Below are 18,035 nucleotides of genomic sequence, written 5' to 3' on the forward strand. Positions count from 1 at the left end.
CCGAAAAAACACGTACGGTGCCACTTTCTGCCATCAAAAAGTGCTCTCAGCGGAAGCCTTTGGGTACACCTGAACTCCCTGGGGGAGCCTTTACGCAACCCCACACTCAACAGGACTCTGCGTCTTCACTCTTTCCTAACAACCCTAAACATAACCCTAACCGCAACAAGAAGCTGAACCCGAGTTAGACCCGAAAAAACACGTACGGTGCCACTTTCTGCCATCCAAAAGTGCTCTCAGCGGAAGCCTTTGGGTACACCTGAACTCCCTGGGGGAGCCTTTACGCAACCCCACACTCAACAGAACTCTGCGTCTTCACTCTTTCCTAACAACCCTAAACATAACCCTAACCGCAACAAGAAGCTGAACCCGAGTTAGACCCGAAAATCACGTACGGTGCCACTTTCTGCCATCAAAAAGTGCTCTCAGCGGAAGCCTTTGGGTACACCTGAACTCCCTGGGGGAGCCTTTACGCAACCCCACACTCAACAGGACTCTGCGTCTTCACTCTTTCCTAACAACCCTAAACATAACCCTAACCGCAACAAGAAGCTCAACCCGAGTTAGACCCGAAAAAACACGTACGGTGCCACTTTCTGCCATCAAAAAGTGCTCTCAGCGGAAGCCTTTGGGTACACCTGAACTCCCTGGGGGAGCCTTTACGCAACCCCACACTCAACAGGACTCTGCGTCTTCACTCTTTCCTAACAACCCTAAACATAACCCTAACCGCAACAAGAAGCTGAACCCGAGTTAGACCCGAAAAAACACGTACGGTGCCACTTTCTGCCATCAAAAAGTGCTCTCAGCGGAAGCCTTTGGGTACACCTGAACTCCCTGGGGGAGCCTTTACGCAACCCCACACTCAACAGGACTCTGCGTCTTCACTCTTTCCTAACAACCCTAAACATAACCCTAACCGCAACAAGAAGCTGAACCCGAGTTAGACCCGAAAAAACACGTACGGTGCCACTTTCTGCCATCAAAAAGTGCTCTCAGCGGAAGCCTTTGGGTACACCTGAACTCCCTGGGGGAGCCTTTATGCAACCCCACACTCAACAGGACTCTGCGTCTTCACTCTTTCCTAACAACCCTAAACATAACCCTAACCGCAACAAGAAGCTGAACCCGAGTTAGACCCGAAAAAACACGTACGGTGCCACTTTCTGCCATCAAAAAGTGCTCTCAGCGGAAGCCTTTGGGTACACCTGAACTCCCTGGGGGAGCCTTTACGCAACCCCACACTCAACAGGACTCTGCGTCTTCACTCTTTCCTAACAACCCTAAACATAACCCTAACCGCAACAAGAAGCTGAACCCGAGTTAGACCCGAAAAAACACGTACGGTGCCACTTTCTGCCATCCAAAAGTGCTCTCAGCGGAAGCCTTTGGGTACACCTGAACTCCCTGGGGGAGCCTTTACGCAACCCCACACTCAACAGGACTCTGCGTCTTCACTCTTTCCTAACAACCCTAAACATAACCCTAACCGCAACAAGAAGCTCAACCCGAGTTAGACCCGAAAAAACACGTACGGTGCCACTTTCTGCCATCAAAAAGTGCTCTCAGCGGAAGCCTTTGGGGACACCTGAACTCCCTGGGGGAGCCTTTACGCAACCCAACACTCAACAGGACTCTGCGTCTTCACTCTTTCCTAACAACCCTAAACATAACCCTAACCGCAACAAGAAGCTGAACCCGAGTTAGACCCGAAAAAACACGTACGGTGCCACTTTCTGCCGTCAAAAAGTGCTCTCAGCGGAAGCCTTTGGGTACACCTGAACTCCCTGGGGGAGCCTTTACGCAACCCCACACTCAACAGGACTCTGCGTCTTCACTCTTTCCTAACAACCCTAAACATAACCCTAACCGGAACAAGAAGCTGAACCCGAGTTAGACCCGAAAAAACACGTACGATGCCACTTTCTGCCGTCAAAAAGTGCTCTCAGCGGAAGCCTTTGGGTACACCTGAACTCCCTGGGGGAGCCTTTACGCAACCCCACACTCAACAGGACTCTGCGTCTTCACTCTTTCCTAACAACCCTAAACATAACCCTAACCGCAACAAGAAGCTGAACCCGAGTTAGACCCGAAAAAACACGTACGGTGCCACTTTCTGCCATCAAAAAGTGCTCTCAGCGGAAGCCTTTGGGTACACCTGAACTCCCTGGGGGAGCCTTTACACAACCCCACACTCAACAGGACTCTGCGTCTTCACTCTTTCCTAACAACCCTAAACATAACCCTAACCGCAACAAGAAGCTGAACCCGAGTTAGACCCGAAAAAACACGCACGGTGCCACTTTCTGCCATCAAAAAGTGCTCTCAGCGGAAGCCTTTGGGTACACCTGAGCTCCCTGGGGGAGCCTTTACGCAACCCCACACTCAACAGGACTCTGCGTCTTCACTCTTTCCTAACAACCCTAAACATAACCCTAACCGCAACAAGAAGCTGAACCCGAGTTCGACCCGAAAAATCACGTACGGTGCCACTTTCTGCCATAAAAAAGTGCTCTCAGCGGAAGCCTTTGGGTACACCTGAACTCCCTGGGGGAGCCTTTACGCAACCCCACACTCAACAGGACTCTGTCTCTTTACTCTTTCCTAACAACCCTAAACATAACCCTAACCGGAACAAGAAGCTGAACCCGAGTTAGACCCGAAAAAACACGCACGGTGCCACTTTCTGCCATCAAAAAGTGCTCTCAGCGGAAGCCTTTGGGTACACCTGAACTCCCTGGGGGAGCCTTTACGCAACCCCACACTCAACAGGACTCTGCGTCTTCACTCTTTCCTAACAACCCTAAACATAACCCTAACCGCAACAAGAAGCTCAACCCAAGTTAGACCCGAAAAATCACGTACGGTGCCACTTTCTGCCATCAAAAAGTGCTCTCAGCGGAAGCCTTTGGGTACACCTGAACTCCCTGGGGGAGCCTTTACGCAACCCCACACTCAACAGGACTCTGCGTCTTCACTCTTTCCTAACAACCCTAAACATAACCCTAACCGGAACAAGAAGCTGAACCCGAGTTAGACCCGAAAAAACACGTACGGTGCCACTTTCTGCCATCAAAAAGTGCTCTCAGCGGAAGCCTTTGGGTACACCTGAACTCCCTGGGGGAGCCTTTACGCAACCCCACACTCAACAGGACTCTGCGTCTTCACTCTTTCCTAACAACCCTAAACATAACCCTAACCGCAACAAGAAGCTGAACCCGAGTTAGACCCGAAAAAACACGTACGGTGCCACTTTCTGCCATCAAAAAGTGCTCTCAGCGGAAGCCTTTGGGTACACCTGAACTCCCTGGGGGAGCCTTTACGCAACCCCACACTCAACAGGACTCTGCATCTTCACTCTTTCCTAACAACCCTAAACATAACCCTAACCGCAACAAGAAGCTGAACCCGAGTTAGACCCGAAAAAACACGTACGGTGCCACTTTCTGCCATCAAAAAGTGCTCTCAGCGGAAGCCTTTGGGTACACCTGAACTCCCTGGGGGAGCCTTTACGCAACCCCACACTCAACAGGACTCTGCGTCTTCACTCTTTCCTAACAACCCTAAACATAACCCTAACCGCAACAAGAAGCTCAACCCGAGTTAGACCCGAAAAAACACGTACGGTGCCACTTTCTGCCATCAAAAAGTGCTCTCAGCGGAAGCCTTTGGGTACACCTGAACTCCCTGGGGGAGCCTTTACGCAACCCCACACTCAACAGGACTCTGCGTCTTCACTCTTTCCTAACAACCCTAAACATAACCCTAACCGCAACAAGAAGCTGAACCCGAGTTAGACCCGAAAAAACACGTACGGTGCCACTTTCTGCCATCAAAAAGTGCTCTCAGCGGAAGCCTTTGGGTACACCTGAACTCCCTGGGGGAGCCTTTACGCAACCCCACACTCAACAGGACTCTGCGTCTTCACTCTTTCCTAACAACCCTAAACATAACCCTAACCGGAACAAGAAGCTCAACCCGAGTTAGACCCGAAAAAACACGTACGGTGCCACTTTCTGCCATCAAAAAGTGCTCTCAGCGGAAGCCTTTGGGTACACCTGAACTCCCTGGGGGAGCCTTTACGCAACCCCACACTCAACAGGACTCTGCGTCTTCACTCTTTCCTAACAACCCTAAACATAACCCTAACCGCAACAAGAAGCTGAACCCGAGTTAGACCCGAAAAAACACGTACGGTGCCACTTTCTGCCATCAAAAAGTGCTCTCAGCGGAAGCCTTTGGGTACACCTGAACTCCCTGGGGGAGCCTTTACGCAACCCCACACTCAACAGGACTCTGCGTCTTCACTCTTTCCTAACAACCCTAAACATAACCCTAACCGGAACAAGAAGCTCAACCCGAGTTAGACCCGAAAAAACACGTACGGTGCCACTTTCTGCCATCAAAAAGTGCTCTCAGCGGAAGCCTTTGGGTACACCTGAACTCCCTGGGGGAGCCTTTACGCAACCCCACACTCAACAGGACTCTGCGTCTTCACTCTTTCCTAACAACCCTAAACATAACCCTAACCGCAACAAGAAGCTGAACCCGAGTTAGACCCGAAAAAACACGTACGGTGCCACTTTCTGCCATCAAAAAGTGCTCTCAGCGGAAGCCTTTGGGTACACCTGAACTCCCTGGGGGAGCCTTTACGCAACCCCACACTCAACAGGACTCTGCGTCTTCACTCTTTCCTAACAACCCTAAACATAACCCTAACCGCAACAAGAAGCTCAACCCGAGTTAGACCCGAAAAAACACGTACGGTGCCACTTTCTGCCGTCAAAAAGTGCTCTCAGCGGAAGCCTTTGGGTACACCTGAACTCCCTGGGGGAGCCTTTACGCAACCCCACACTCAACAGGACTCTGCGTCTTCACTCTTTCCTAACAACCCTAAACATAACCCTAACCGCAACAACAAGCTCAACCCAAGTTAGACCCGAAAAATCACGTACGGTGCCACTTTCTGCCATCAAAAAGTGCTCTCAGCGGAAGCCTTTGGGTACACCTGAACTCCCTGGGGGAGCCTTTACGCAACCCCACACTCAACAGGACTCTGCGTCTTCACTCTTTCCTAACAACCCTAAACATAACCCTAACCGGAACAAGAAGCTGAACCCGAGTTAGACCCGAAAAAACACGTACGGTGCCACTTTCTGCCATCAAAAAGTGCTCTCAGCGGAAGCCTTTGGGTACACCTGAACTCCCTGGGGGAGCCTTTACGCAACCCCACACTCAACAGGACTCTGCGTCTTCACTCTTTCCTAACAACCCTAAACATAACCCTAACCGCAACAAGAAGCTGAACCCGAGTTAGACCCGAAAAAACACGTACGGTGCCACTTTCTGCCATCAAAAAGTGCTCTCAGCGGAAGCCTTTGGGTACACCTGAACTCCCTGGGGGAGCCTTTACGCAACCCCACACTCAACAGGACTCTGCATCTTCACTCTTTCCTAACAACCCTAAACATAACCCTAACCGCAACAAGAAGCTGAACCCGAGTTAGACCCGAAAAAACACGTACGGTGCCACTTTCTGCCATCAAAAAGTGCTCTCAGCGGAAGCCTTTGGGTACACCTGAACTCCCTGGGGGAGCCTTTACGCAACCCCACACTCAACAGGACTCTGCGTCTTCACTCTTTCCTAACAACCCTAAACATAACCCTAACCGCAACAAGAAGCTCAACCCGAGTTAGACCCGAAAAAACACGTACGGTGCCACTTTCTGCCATCAAAAAGTGCTCTCAGCGGAAGCCTTTGGGTACACCTGAACTCCCTGGGGGAGCCTTTACGCAACCCCACACTCAACAGGACTCTGCGTCTTCACTCTTTCCTAACAACCCTAAACATAACCCTAACCGCAACAAGAAGCTGAACCCGAGTTAGACCCGAAAAAACACGTACGGTGCCACTTTCTGCCATCAAAAAGTGCTCTCAGCGGAAGCCTTTGGGTACACCTGAACTCCCTGGGGGAGCCTTTACGCAACCCCACACTCAACAGGACTCTGCGTCTTCACTCTTTCCTAACAACCCTAAACATAACCCTAACCGGAACAAGAAGCTCAACCCGAGTTAGACCCGAAAAAACACGTACGGTGCCACTTTCTGCCATCAAAAAGTGCTCTCAGCGGAAGCCTTTGGGTACACCTGAACTCCCTGGGGGAGCCTTTACGCAACCCCACACTCAACAGGACTCTGCGTCTTCACTCTTTCCTAACAACCCTAAACATAACCCTAACCGCAACAAGAAGCTGAACCCGAGTTAGACCCGAAAAAACACGTACGGTGCCACTTTCTGCCATCAAAAAGTGCTCTCAGCGGAAGCCTTTGGGTACACCTGAACTCCCTGGGGGAGCCTTTACGCAACCCCACACTCAACAGGACTCTGCGTCTTCACTCTTTCCTAACAACCCTAAACATAACCCTAACCGGAACAAGAAGCTCAACCCGAGTTAGACCCGAAAAAACACGTACGGTGCCACTTTCTGCCATCAAAAAGTGCTCTCAGCGGAAGCCTTTGGGTACACCTGAACTCCCTGGGGGAGCCTTTACGCAACCCCACACTCAACAGGACTCTGCGTCTTCACTCTTTCCTAACAACCCTAAACATAACCCTAACCGCAACAAGAAGCTGAACCCGAGTTAGACCCGAAAAAACACGTACGGTGCCACTTTCTGCCATCAAAAAGTGCTCTCAGCGGAAGCCTTTGGGTACACCTGAACTCCCTGGGGGAGCCTTTACGCAACCCCACACTCAACAGGACTCTGCGTCTTCACTCTTTCCTAACAACCCTAAACATAACCCTAACCGCAACAAGAAGCTCAACCCGAGTTAGACCCGAAAAAACACGTACGGTGCCACTTTCTGCCGTCAAAAAGTGCTCTCAGCGGAAGCCTTTGGGTACACCTGAACTCCCTGGGGGAGCCTTTACGCAACCCCACACTCAACAGGACTCTGCGTCTTCACTCTTTCCTAACAACCCTAAACATAACCCTAACCGCAACAAGAAGCTGAACCCGAGTTAGACCCGAAATAACACGTACGGTGCCACTTTCTGCCATCAAAAAGTGCTCTCAGCGGAAGCCTTTGGGTACACCTGAACTCCCTGGGGGAGCCTTTACGCAACCCCACACTCAACAGGACTCTGCGTCTTCACTCTTTCCTAACAACCCTAAACATAACCCTAACCGCAACAAGAAGCTGAACCCGAGTTAGACCCGAAAACACACGTACGGTGCCACTTTCTGCCATCAAAAAGTGCTCTCAGCGGAAGCCTTTGGGTACACCTGAACTCCCTGGGGGAGCCTTTACGCAACCCCACACTCAACAGGACTCTGCGTCTTCACTCTTTCCTAACAACCCTAAACATAACCCTAACCGCAACAAGAAGCTGAACCCGAGTTAGACCCGAAAAAACACGTACGGTGCCACTTTCTGCCATCCAAAAGTGCTCTCAGCGGAAGCCTTTGGGTACACCTGAACTCCCTGGGGGAGCCTTTACGCAACCCCACACTCAACAGGACTCTGCGTCTTCACTCTTTCCTAACAACCCTAAACATAACCCTAACCGCAACAAGAAGCTGAACCCGAGTTAGACCCGAAAAAACACGTACGGTGCCACTTTCTGCCATCAAAAAGTGCTCTCAGCGGAAGCCTTTGGGTACACCTGAACTCCCTGGGGGAGCCTTTACGCAACCCCACACTCAACAGGACTCTGCGTCTTCACTCTTTCCTAACAACCCTAAACATAACCCTAACCGCAACAAAAAGCTGAACCCGAGTTAGACCCGAAAAAACACGTACGGTGCCACTTTCTGCCATCAAAAAGTGCTCTCAGCGGAAGCCTTTGGGTACACCTGAACTCCCTGGGGGAGCCTTTACGCAACCCCACACTCAACAGGACTCTGCGTCTTCACTCTTTCCTAACAACCCTAAACATAACCCTAACCGCAACAAGAAGCTGAACCCGAGTTAGACCCGAAAAAACACGTACGGTGCCACTTTCTGCCATCAAAAAGTGCTCTCAGCGGAAGCCTTTGGGTACACCTGAACTCCCTGGGGGAGCCTTTACGCAACCCCACACTCAACAGGACTCTGCGTCTTCACTCTTTCCTAACAACCCTAAACATAACCCTAACCGCAACAAGAAGCTGAACCCGAGTTAGACCCGAAAAAACACGCACGGTGCCACTTTCTGCCATCAAAAAGTGCTCTCAGCGGAAGCCTTTGGGTACACCTGAACTCCCTGGGGGAGCCTTTACGCAACCCCACACTCAACAGGACTCTGCGTTTTCACTCTTTCCTAACAACCCTAAACATAACCCTAACCGGAACAAGAAGCTGAACCCGAGTTAGACCCGAAAAAACACGTACGGTGCCACTTTCTGCCATCAAAAAGTGCTCTCAGCGGAAGCCTTTGGGTACACCTGAACTCCCTGGGGGAGCCTTTACGCAACCCCACACTCAACAGGACTCTGCGTCTTCACTCTTTCCTAACAACCCTAAACATAACCCTAACCGCAACAAGAAGCTGAACCCGAGTTAGACCCGAAAAAACACGTACGGTGCCACTTTCTGCCATCAAAAAGTGCTCTCAGCGGAAGCCTTTGGGTACACCTGAACTCCCTGGGGGAGCCTTTACGCAACCCCACACTCAACAGGACTCTGCGTCTTCACTCTTTCCTAACAACCCTAAACATAACCCTAACCGCAACAAGAAGCTCAACCCGAGTTAGACCCGAAAAAACACGTACGGTGCCACTTTCTGCCATCAAAAAGTGCTCTCAGCGGAAGCCTTTGGGTACACCTGAACTCCCTGGGGGAGCCTTTACGCAACCCAACACTCAACAGGACTCTGCGTCTTCACTCTTTCCTAACAACCCTAAACATAACCCTAACCGCAACAAGAAGCTGAACCCGAGTTAGACCCGAAAAAACACGTACGGTGCCACTTTCTGCCATCAAAACGTGCTCTCAGCGGAAGCCTTTGGGTACACCTGAACTCCCTGGGGGAGCCTTTACGCAACCCCACACTCAACAGGACTCTGCGTCTTCACTCTTTCCTAACAACCCTAAACATAACCCTAACCGGAACAAGAAGCTGAACCCGAGTTAGACCCGAAAAAACACGTACGGTGCCACTTTCTGCCATCAAAAAGTGCTCTCAGCGGAAGCCTTTGGGTACACCTGAACTCCCTGGGGGAGCCTTTACGCAACCCCACACTCAACAGGACTCTGCGTCTTCACTCTTTCCTAACAACCCTAAACATATCCCTAACCGGAACAAGAAGCTGAACCCGAGTTACACCCGAAAAAACACGCACGGTGCCACTTTCTGCCATCAAAAAGTGCTCTCAGCGGAAGCCTTTGGGTACACCTGAACTCCCTGGGGGAGCCTTTACGCAACCCCACACTCAACAGGACTCTGCGTTTTCACTCTTTCCTAACAACCCTAAACATAACCCTAACCGGAACAAGAAGCTGAACCCGAGTTAGACCCGAAAAATCACGTACGGTGCCACTTTCTGCCATCAAAAAGTGCTCTCAGTGGAAGCCTTTGGGTACACCTGAACTCCCTGGGGGAGCCTTTACGCAACCCCACACTCAACAGGACTCTGCGTCTTCACTCTTTCCTAACAACCCTAAACATAACCCTAACCGGAACAAGAAGCTGAACCCGAGTTAGACCCGAAAAAACACGTACGGTGCCACTTTCTGCCATCAAAAAGTGCTCTCAGCGGAAGCCTTTGGGTACACCTGAACTCCCTGGGGGAGCCTTTACGCAGCCCCACACTCAACAGGACTCTGCCTCTTCACTCTTTCCTAACAACCCTAAACATAACCCTAACCGGAACAAGAAGCTGAACCCGAGTTAGACCCGAAAAATCACGTACGGTGCCACTTTCTGCCATCAAAAAGTGCTCTCAGCGGAAGCCTTTGGGTACACCTGAACTCCCTGGGGGAGTCTTTACACAACCCCACACTCAACAGGACTCTGCGTCTTCACTCTTTCCTAACAACCCTAAACATAACCCTAACCGGAACAAGAAGCTGAACCCGAGTTAGACCCGAAAAAAACACGTACGGTGCCACTTTCTGCCATCAAAAACTGCTCTCAGCGGAAGCCTTTGGGTACACCTGAACTCCCTGGGGGAGCCTTTACGCAACCCCACACTCAACAGGACTCTGTCTCTTCACTCTTTCCTAACAACCCTAAACATAACCCTAACCTGAACAAGAAGCTGAACCTGAGTTAGACCCGAAAAAACACGTACGGTGCCACTTTCTGCCATCAAAAAGTGCTCTCAGCGGAAGCCTTTGGGTACACCTGAACTCCCTGGGGGAGCCTTTACGCAACCCCACACTCAACAGGACTCTGCGTCTTCACTCTTTCCTAACAACCCTAAACATAACCCTAACCGGAACAAGAAGCTGAACCCGAGTTAGACCCGAAAAAAACACGTACGGTGCCACTTTCTGCCATCAAAAACTGCTCTCAGCGGAAGCCTTTGGGTACACCTGAACTCCCTGGGGGAGCCTTTACGCAACCCAACACTCAACAGGACTCTGCGTCTTCACTCTTTCCTAACAACCCTAAACATATCCCTAACCGGAACAAGAAGCTGAACCCGAGTTAGACCCGAAAAAACACGTACGGTGCCACTTTGTGCCATCAAAAAGTGCTCTCAGCGGAAGCCTTTGGGTACACCTGAACTCCCTGGGGGAGCCTTTACGCAACCCCACACTCAACAGGACTCTGCGTCTTCACTCTTTCCTAACAACCCTAAACATAACCCTAACCGGAACAGGAAGCTGAACCCGAGTTAGACCTGAAAAAACACGCACGGTGCCACTTTCTGCCATCAAAAAGTGCTCTCAGCGGAAGCTTTGGGTACACCTGAACTCCCTGGGGGAGCCTTTACGCAACCCCACACTCAACAGGACTCTGCGTCTTCACTCTTTCCTAACAACCCTAAACATAACCCTAACCGGAACAGGAAGCTGAACCCGAGTTAGACCCGAAAAAACACGTACGGTGCCACTTTCTGCCATCATAAAGTGCTCTCAGCGGAAGCCTTTGGGTACTCCTGAACTCCCTGGGGGAGCCTTTACGCAACCCCACACTCAACAGGACTCTGCGTCTTCACTCTTTCCTAACAACCCTAAACATAACCCTAACCGGAACAAGAAGCTGAACCCGAGTTAGACCCGAAAAAACACGTACGGTGCCACTTTACGCCATCAAAAAGTGCTCTCAGCGGAAGCCTTTGGGTACACCTGAACTCCCTGGGGGAGCCTTTACGCAACCCCACACTCAACAGGACTCTGCGTCTTCACTCTTTCCTAACAACCCTAAACATAACCCTAACCGCAACAAGAAGCTGAACCCGAGTTAGACCCGGAAAAACACGTACGGTGCCACTTTCTGCCATCAAAAAGTGCTCTCAGCGGAAGCCTTTGGGTACACCTGAACTCCCTGGGGGAGCCTTTACGCAACCCCACACTCAACAGGACTCTGCGTCTTCACTCTTTCCTAACAACCCTAAACATATCCCTAACCGGAACAAGAAGCTGAACCCGAGTTAGACCCGAAAAAACACGTACGGTGCCACTTTGTGCCATCAAAAAGTGCTCTCAGCGGAAGCCTTTGGGTACACCTGAACTCCCTGGGGGAGCCTTTACGCAACCCCACACTCAACAGGACTCTGCGTCTTCACTCTTTCCTAACAACCCTAAACATAACCCTAACCGGAACAGGAAGCTGAACCCGAGTTAGACCTGAAAAAACACGTACGGTGCCACTTTCTGCCATCAAAAAGTGCTCTCAGCGGAAGCCTTTGGGTACACCTGAACTCCCTGGGGGAGCCTTTACGCAACCCCACACTCAACAGGACTCTGTCTCTTTACTCTTTCCTAACAACCCTAAACATAACCCTAACCGGAACAAGAAGCTGAACCCGAGTTAGACCCGAAAAAACACGCACGGTGCCACTTTCTGCCATCAAAAAGTGCTCTCAGCGGAAGCCTTTGGGTACACCTGAACTCCCTGGGGGAGCCTTTACGCAACCCCACACTCAACAGGACTCTGCCTCTTCACTCTTTCCTAACAACCCTAAACATAACCCTAACCGGAACAGGAAGCTGAACGCGAGTTAGACCCGAAAAAACACGTACGGTGCCACTTTCTGCCATCAAAAAGTGCTCTCAGCGGAAGCCTTTGGGTACACCTGAACTCCCTGGGGGAGCCTTTACGCAACCCCACACTCAACAGGACTCTGCGTCTTCACTCTTTCCTAACAACCCTAAACATAACCCTAACCGGAACAAGAAGCTGAACCCGAGTTAGACCTGAAAAATCACGTACGGTGCCACTTTCTGCCATCAAAAACTGCTCTCAGCGGAAGCCTTTGGGTACACCTGAACTCCCTGGGGGAGCCTTTACGCAACCCCACACTCAACAGGACTCTGCGTCTTCACTCTTTCCTAACAACCCTAAAGATAACCCTAACCGGAACAAGAAGCTGAACCCGAGTTAGACCCGAAAAAACACGCACGGTGCCACTTTCTGCCATCAAAAAGTGCTCTCAGCGGAAGCCTTTGGGTACACCTGAACTCCCTGGGGGAGCCTTTACGCAACCCCACACTCAACAGGACTCTGCGCCTTCACTCTTTCCTAACAACCCTAAACATAACCCTAACCGGAACAAGAAGCTGAACCCGAGTTAGACCCGGAAAAACACGTACGGTGCAACTTTCTGCCATCAAAAAGTGCTCTCAGCGGAAGCCTTTGGGTACACCTGAACTCCCTGGGGGAGCCTTTACGCAACCCCACACTCAACAGGACTCTGCGTCTTCACTCTTTCCTCACAACCCTAAACATAACCCTAACCGGAACAAGAAGCTGAACCCGAGTTAGACCCGAAAAATCACGTACGGTGCCACTTTCTGCCATCAAAAAGTGCTCTCAGTGGAAGCCTTTGGGTACACCTGAACTCCCTGGGGGAGCCTTTACGCAACCCCACACTCAACAGGACTCTGCGTCTTCACTCTTTCCTAACAACCCTAAACATAACCCTAACCGGAACAAGAAGCTGAACCCGAGTTAGACCCGAAAAAACACATACGGTGCCACTTTCTGCCATCAAAAAGTGCTCTCAGCGGAAGCCTTTGGGTACACCTGAACTCCCTGGGGGAGCCTTTACGCAGCCCCACACTCAACAGGCCTCTGCGTCTTCACTCTTTCCTAACAACCCTAAACATAACCCTAACCGGAACAAGAAGCTGAACCCGAGTTAGACCCGAAAAATCACGTACGGTGCCACTTTCTGCCATCAAAAAGTGCTCTCAGCGGAAGCCTTTGGGTACACCTGAACTCCCTGGGGGAGCCTTTACACAACCCCACACTCAACAGGACTCTGCGTCTTCACTCTTTCCTAACAACCCTAAACATAACCATAACCGGAACAAGAAGCTGAACCCGAGTTAGACCCGAAAAAAACACATACGGTGCCACTTTCTGCCATCAAAAACTGCTCTCAGCGGAAGCCTTTGGGTACACCTGAACTCCCTGGGGGAGCCTTTACGCAACCCCACACTCAACAGGACTCTGCCTCTTCACTCTTTCCTAACAACCCTAAACATAACCCTAACCGCAACAAGAAGCTGAACCCGAGTTAGACCCGAAAAAACACGTACGGTGCCACTTTCTGCCATCAAAAAGTGCTCTCAGCGGAAGCCTTTGGGTACTCCTGAACTCCCTGGGGGAGCCTTTACGCAACCCCACACTCAACAGGACTCTGTCTCTTCACTCTTTCCTAACAACCCTAAACATAACCCTAACCGGAACAGGAAGCTGAACCCGAGTTAGACCCGAAAAAAACACGTACGGTGCCACTTTCTGCCATCAAAAACTGCTCTCAGCGGAAGTTTTTGGGTACACCTGAACTCCCTGGGGGAGCCTTTACGCAACCCCACACTCAACAGGACTCTGCGTCTTCACTCTTTCCTAACAACCCTAAACATATCCCTAACCGGAACAAGAAGCTGAACCCGAGTTAGACCCGAAAAAACACGTACGGTGCCACTTTCTGCCATCAAAAAGTGCTCTCAGCGGAAGCCTTTGGGTACACCTGAACTCCCTGGGGGAGCCTTTACGCAACCCGACACTCAACAGGACTCTGTCTCTTCACTCTTTCCTAACAACCCTAAACATAACCCTAACCGGAACAAGAAGCTGAACCCGAGTTAGACCCGAAAAAAACACGTACGGTGCCACTTTCTGCCATCAAAAACTGCTCTCAGCGGAAGCCTTTGGGTACACCTGAACTCCCTGGGGGAGCCTTTACGCAACCCCACACTCAACAGGACTCTGCGTCTTCACTCTTTCCTAACAACCCTAAACATATCCCTAACCGGAACAAGAAGCTGAACCCGAGTTAGACCCGAAAAAACACGTACGGTGCCACTTTGTGCCATCAAAAAGTGCTCTCAGCGGAAGCCTTTGGGTACACCTGAACTCCCTGGGGGAGCCTTTACGCAACCCCACACTCAACAGGACTCTGCGTCTTCACTCTTTCCTAACAACCCTAAACATAACCCTAACCGGAACAGGAAGCTGAACCCGAGTTAGACCTGAAAAAACACGTACGGTGCCACTTTCTGCCATCAAAAAGTGCTCTCAGCGGAAGCCTTTGGGTACACCTGAACTCCCTGGGGGAGCCTTTACGCAACCCCACACTCAACAGGACTCTGTCTCTTTACTCTTTCCTAACAACCCTAAACATAACCCTAACCGGAACAAGAAGCTGAACCCGAGTTAGACCCGAAAAAACACGCACGGTGCCACTTTCTGCCATCAAAAAGTGCTCTCAGCGGAAGCCTTTGGGTACACCTGAACTCCCTGGGGGAGCCTTTACGCAACCCCACACTCAACAGGACTCTGCCTCTTCACTCTTTCCTAACAACCCTAAACATAACCCTAACCGGAACAGGAAGCTGAACGCGAGTTAGACCCGAAAAAACACGTACGGTGCCACTTTCTGCCATCAAAAAGTGCTCTCAGCGGAAGCCTTTGGGTACACCTGAACTCCCTGGGGGAGCCTTTACGCAACCCCACACTCAACAGGACTCTGCGTCTTCACTCTTTCCTAACAACCCTAAACATAACCCTAACCGGAACAAGAAGCTGAACCCGAGTTAGACCCGAAAAATCACGTACGGTGCCACTTTCTGCCATCAAAAACTGCTCTCAGCGGAAGCCTTTGGGTACACCTGAACTCCCTGGGGGAGCCTTTACGCAACCCCACACTCAACAGGACTCTGCGTCTTCACTCTTTCCTAACAACCCTAAAGATAACCCTAACCGGAACAAGAAGCTGAACCCGAGTTAGACCCGAAAAAACACGCACGGTGCCACTTTCTGCCATCAAAAAGTGCTCTCAGCGGAAGCCTTTGGGTACACCTGAACTCCCTGGGGGAGCCTTTACGCAACCCCACACTCAACAGGACTCTGCGCCTTCACTCTTTCCTAACAACCCTAAACGTAACCCTAACCGGAACAAGAAGCTGAACCCGAGTTAGACCCGGAAAAACACGTACGGTGCAACTTTCTGCCATCAAAAAGTGCTCTCAGCGGAAGCCTTTGGGTACACCTGAACTCCCTGGGGGAGCCTTTACGCAACCCCACACTCAACAGGACTCTGCGTCTTCACTCTTTCCTCACAACCCTAAACATAACCCTAACCGGAACAAGAAGCTGAACCCGAGTTAGACCCGAAAAATCACGTACGGTGCCACTTTCTGCCATCAAAAAGTGCTCTCAGTGGAAGCCTTTGGGTACACCTGAACTCCCTGGGGGAGCCTTTACGCAACCCCACACTCAACAGGACTCTGCGTCTTCACTCTTTCCTAACAACCCTAAACATAACCCTAACCGGAACAAGAAGCTGAACCCGAGTTAGACCCGAAAAAACACATACGGTGCCACTTTCTGCCATCAAAAAGTGCTCTCAGCGGAAGCCTTTGGGTACACCTGAACTCCCTGGGGGAGCCTTTACGCAGCCCCACACTCAACAGGCCTCTGCGTCTTCACTCTTTCCTAACAACCCCAAACATAACCCTAACCGGAACAAGAAGCTGAACCCGAGTTAGACCCGAAAAATCACGTACGGTGCCACTTTCTGCCATCAAAAAGTGCTCTCAGCGGAAGCCTTTGGGTACACCTGAACTCCCTGGGGGAGCCTTTACACAACCCCACACTCAACAGGACTCTGCGTCTTCACTCTTTCCTAACAACCCTAAACATAACCATAACCGGAACAAGAAGCTGAACCCGAGTTAGACCCGAAAAAAACACATACGGTGCCACTTTCTGCCATCAAAAACTGCTCTCAGCGGAAGCCTTTGGGTACACCTGAACTCCCTGGGGGAGCCTTTACGCAACCCCACACTCAACAGGACTCTGCCTCTTCACTCTTTCCTAACAACCCTAAACATAACCCTAACCGCAACAAGAAGCTGAACCCGAGTTAGACCCGAAAAAACACGTACGGTGCCACTTTCTGCCATCAAAAAGTGCTCTCAGCGGAAGCCTTTGGGTACTCCTGAACTCCCTGGGGGAGCCTTTACGCAACCCCACACTCAACAGGACTCTGTCTCTTCACTCTTTCCTAACAACCCTAAACATAACCCTAACCGGAACAGGAAGCTGAACCCGAGTTAGACCCGAAAAAAACACGTACGGTGCCACTTTCTGCCATCAAAAACTGCTCTCAGCGGAAGTTTTTGGGTACACCTGAACTCCCTGGGGGAGCCTTTACGCAACCCCACACTCAACAGGACTCTGCGTCTTCACTCTTTCCTAACAACCCTAAACATATCCCTAACCGGAACAAGAAGCTGAACCCGAGTTAGACCCGAAAAAACACGTACGGTGCCACTTTCTGCCATCAAAAAGTGCTCTCAGCGGAAGCCTTTGGGTACACCTGAACTCCCTGGGGGAGCCTTTACGCAACCCGACACTCAACAGGACTCTGTCTCTTCACTCTTTCCTAACAACCCTAAACATAACCCTAACCGGAACAAGAAGCTGAACCCGAGTTAGACCCGAAAAAAACACGTACGGTGCCACTTTCTGCCATCAAAAACTGCTCTCAGCGGAAGCCTTTGGGTACACCTGAACTCCCTGGGGGAGCCTTTACGCAACCCAACACTCAACAGGACTCTGCGTCTTCACTCTTTCCTAACAACCCTAAACATATCCCTAACCGGAACAAGAAGCTGAACCCGAGTTAGACCCGAAAAAACACGTACGGTGCCACTTTCTGCCATCAAAAAGTGCTCTCAGCGGAAGCCTTTGGGTACTCCTGAACTCCCTGGGGGAGCCTTTACGCAACCCCACACTCAACAGGACTCTGTCTCTTCACTCTTTCCTAACAACCCTAAACATAACCCTAACCGGAACAAGAAGCTGAACCCGAGTTAGACCCGAAAAAACACGCACGGTGCCACTTTCTGCCATCAAAAAGTGCTCTCAGCGGAAGCCTTTGGGTACACCTGAACTCCCTGGGGGAGCCTTTACGCAACCCCACACTCAACAGGACTCTGTCTCTTCACTCTTTCCTAACAACCCTAAACATAACCCTAACCGGAACAGGAAGCTGAACCCGAGTTAGACCCGAAAAAACACGTACGGTGCCACTTTCTGCCATCAAAAAGTGCTCTCAGCGGAAGCCTTTGGGTACTCCTGAACTCCCTGGGGGAGCCTTTACGCAACCCCACACTCAACAGGACTCTGCGTCTTCACTCTTTCCTAACAACCCTAAACATAACCCTAACCGGAACAAGAAGCTGAACCCGAGTTAGACCCGAAAAATCACGTACGGTGCCACTTTATGCCATCAAAAAGTGCTCTCAGCGGAAGCCTTTGGGTACACCTGAACTCCCTGGGGGAGCCTTTACGCAACCCCACACTCAACAGGACTCTGCCTCTTCACTCTTTCCTAACAACCCTAAACATAACCCTAACCGGAACAA

Source organism: Anser anser (assembly GCF_964211835.1).
Source record: "Anser anser genome assembly, contig: HAP1_SCAFFOLD_120, whole genome shotgun sequence".
Classification (NCBI taxonomy): Eukaryota; Metazoa; Chordata; class Aves; order Anseriformes; family Anatidae; genus Anser; species Anser anser.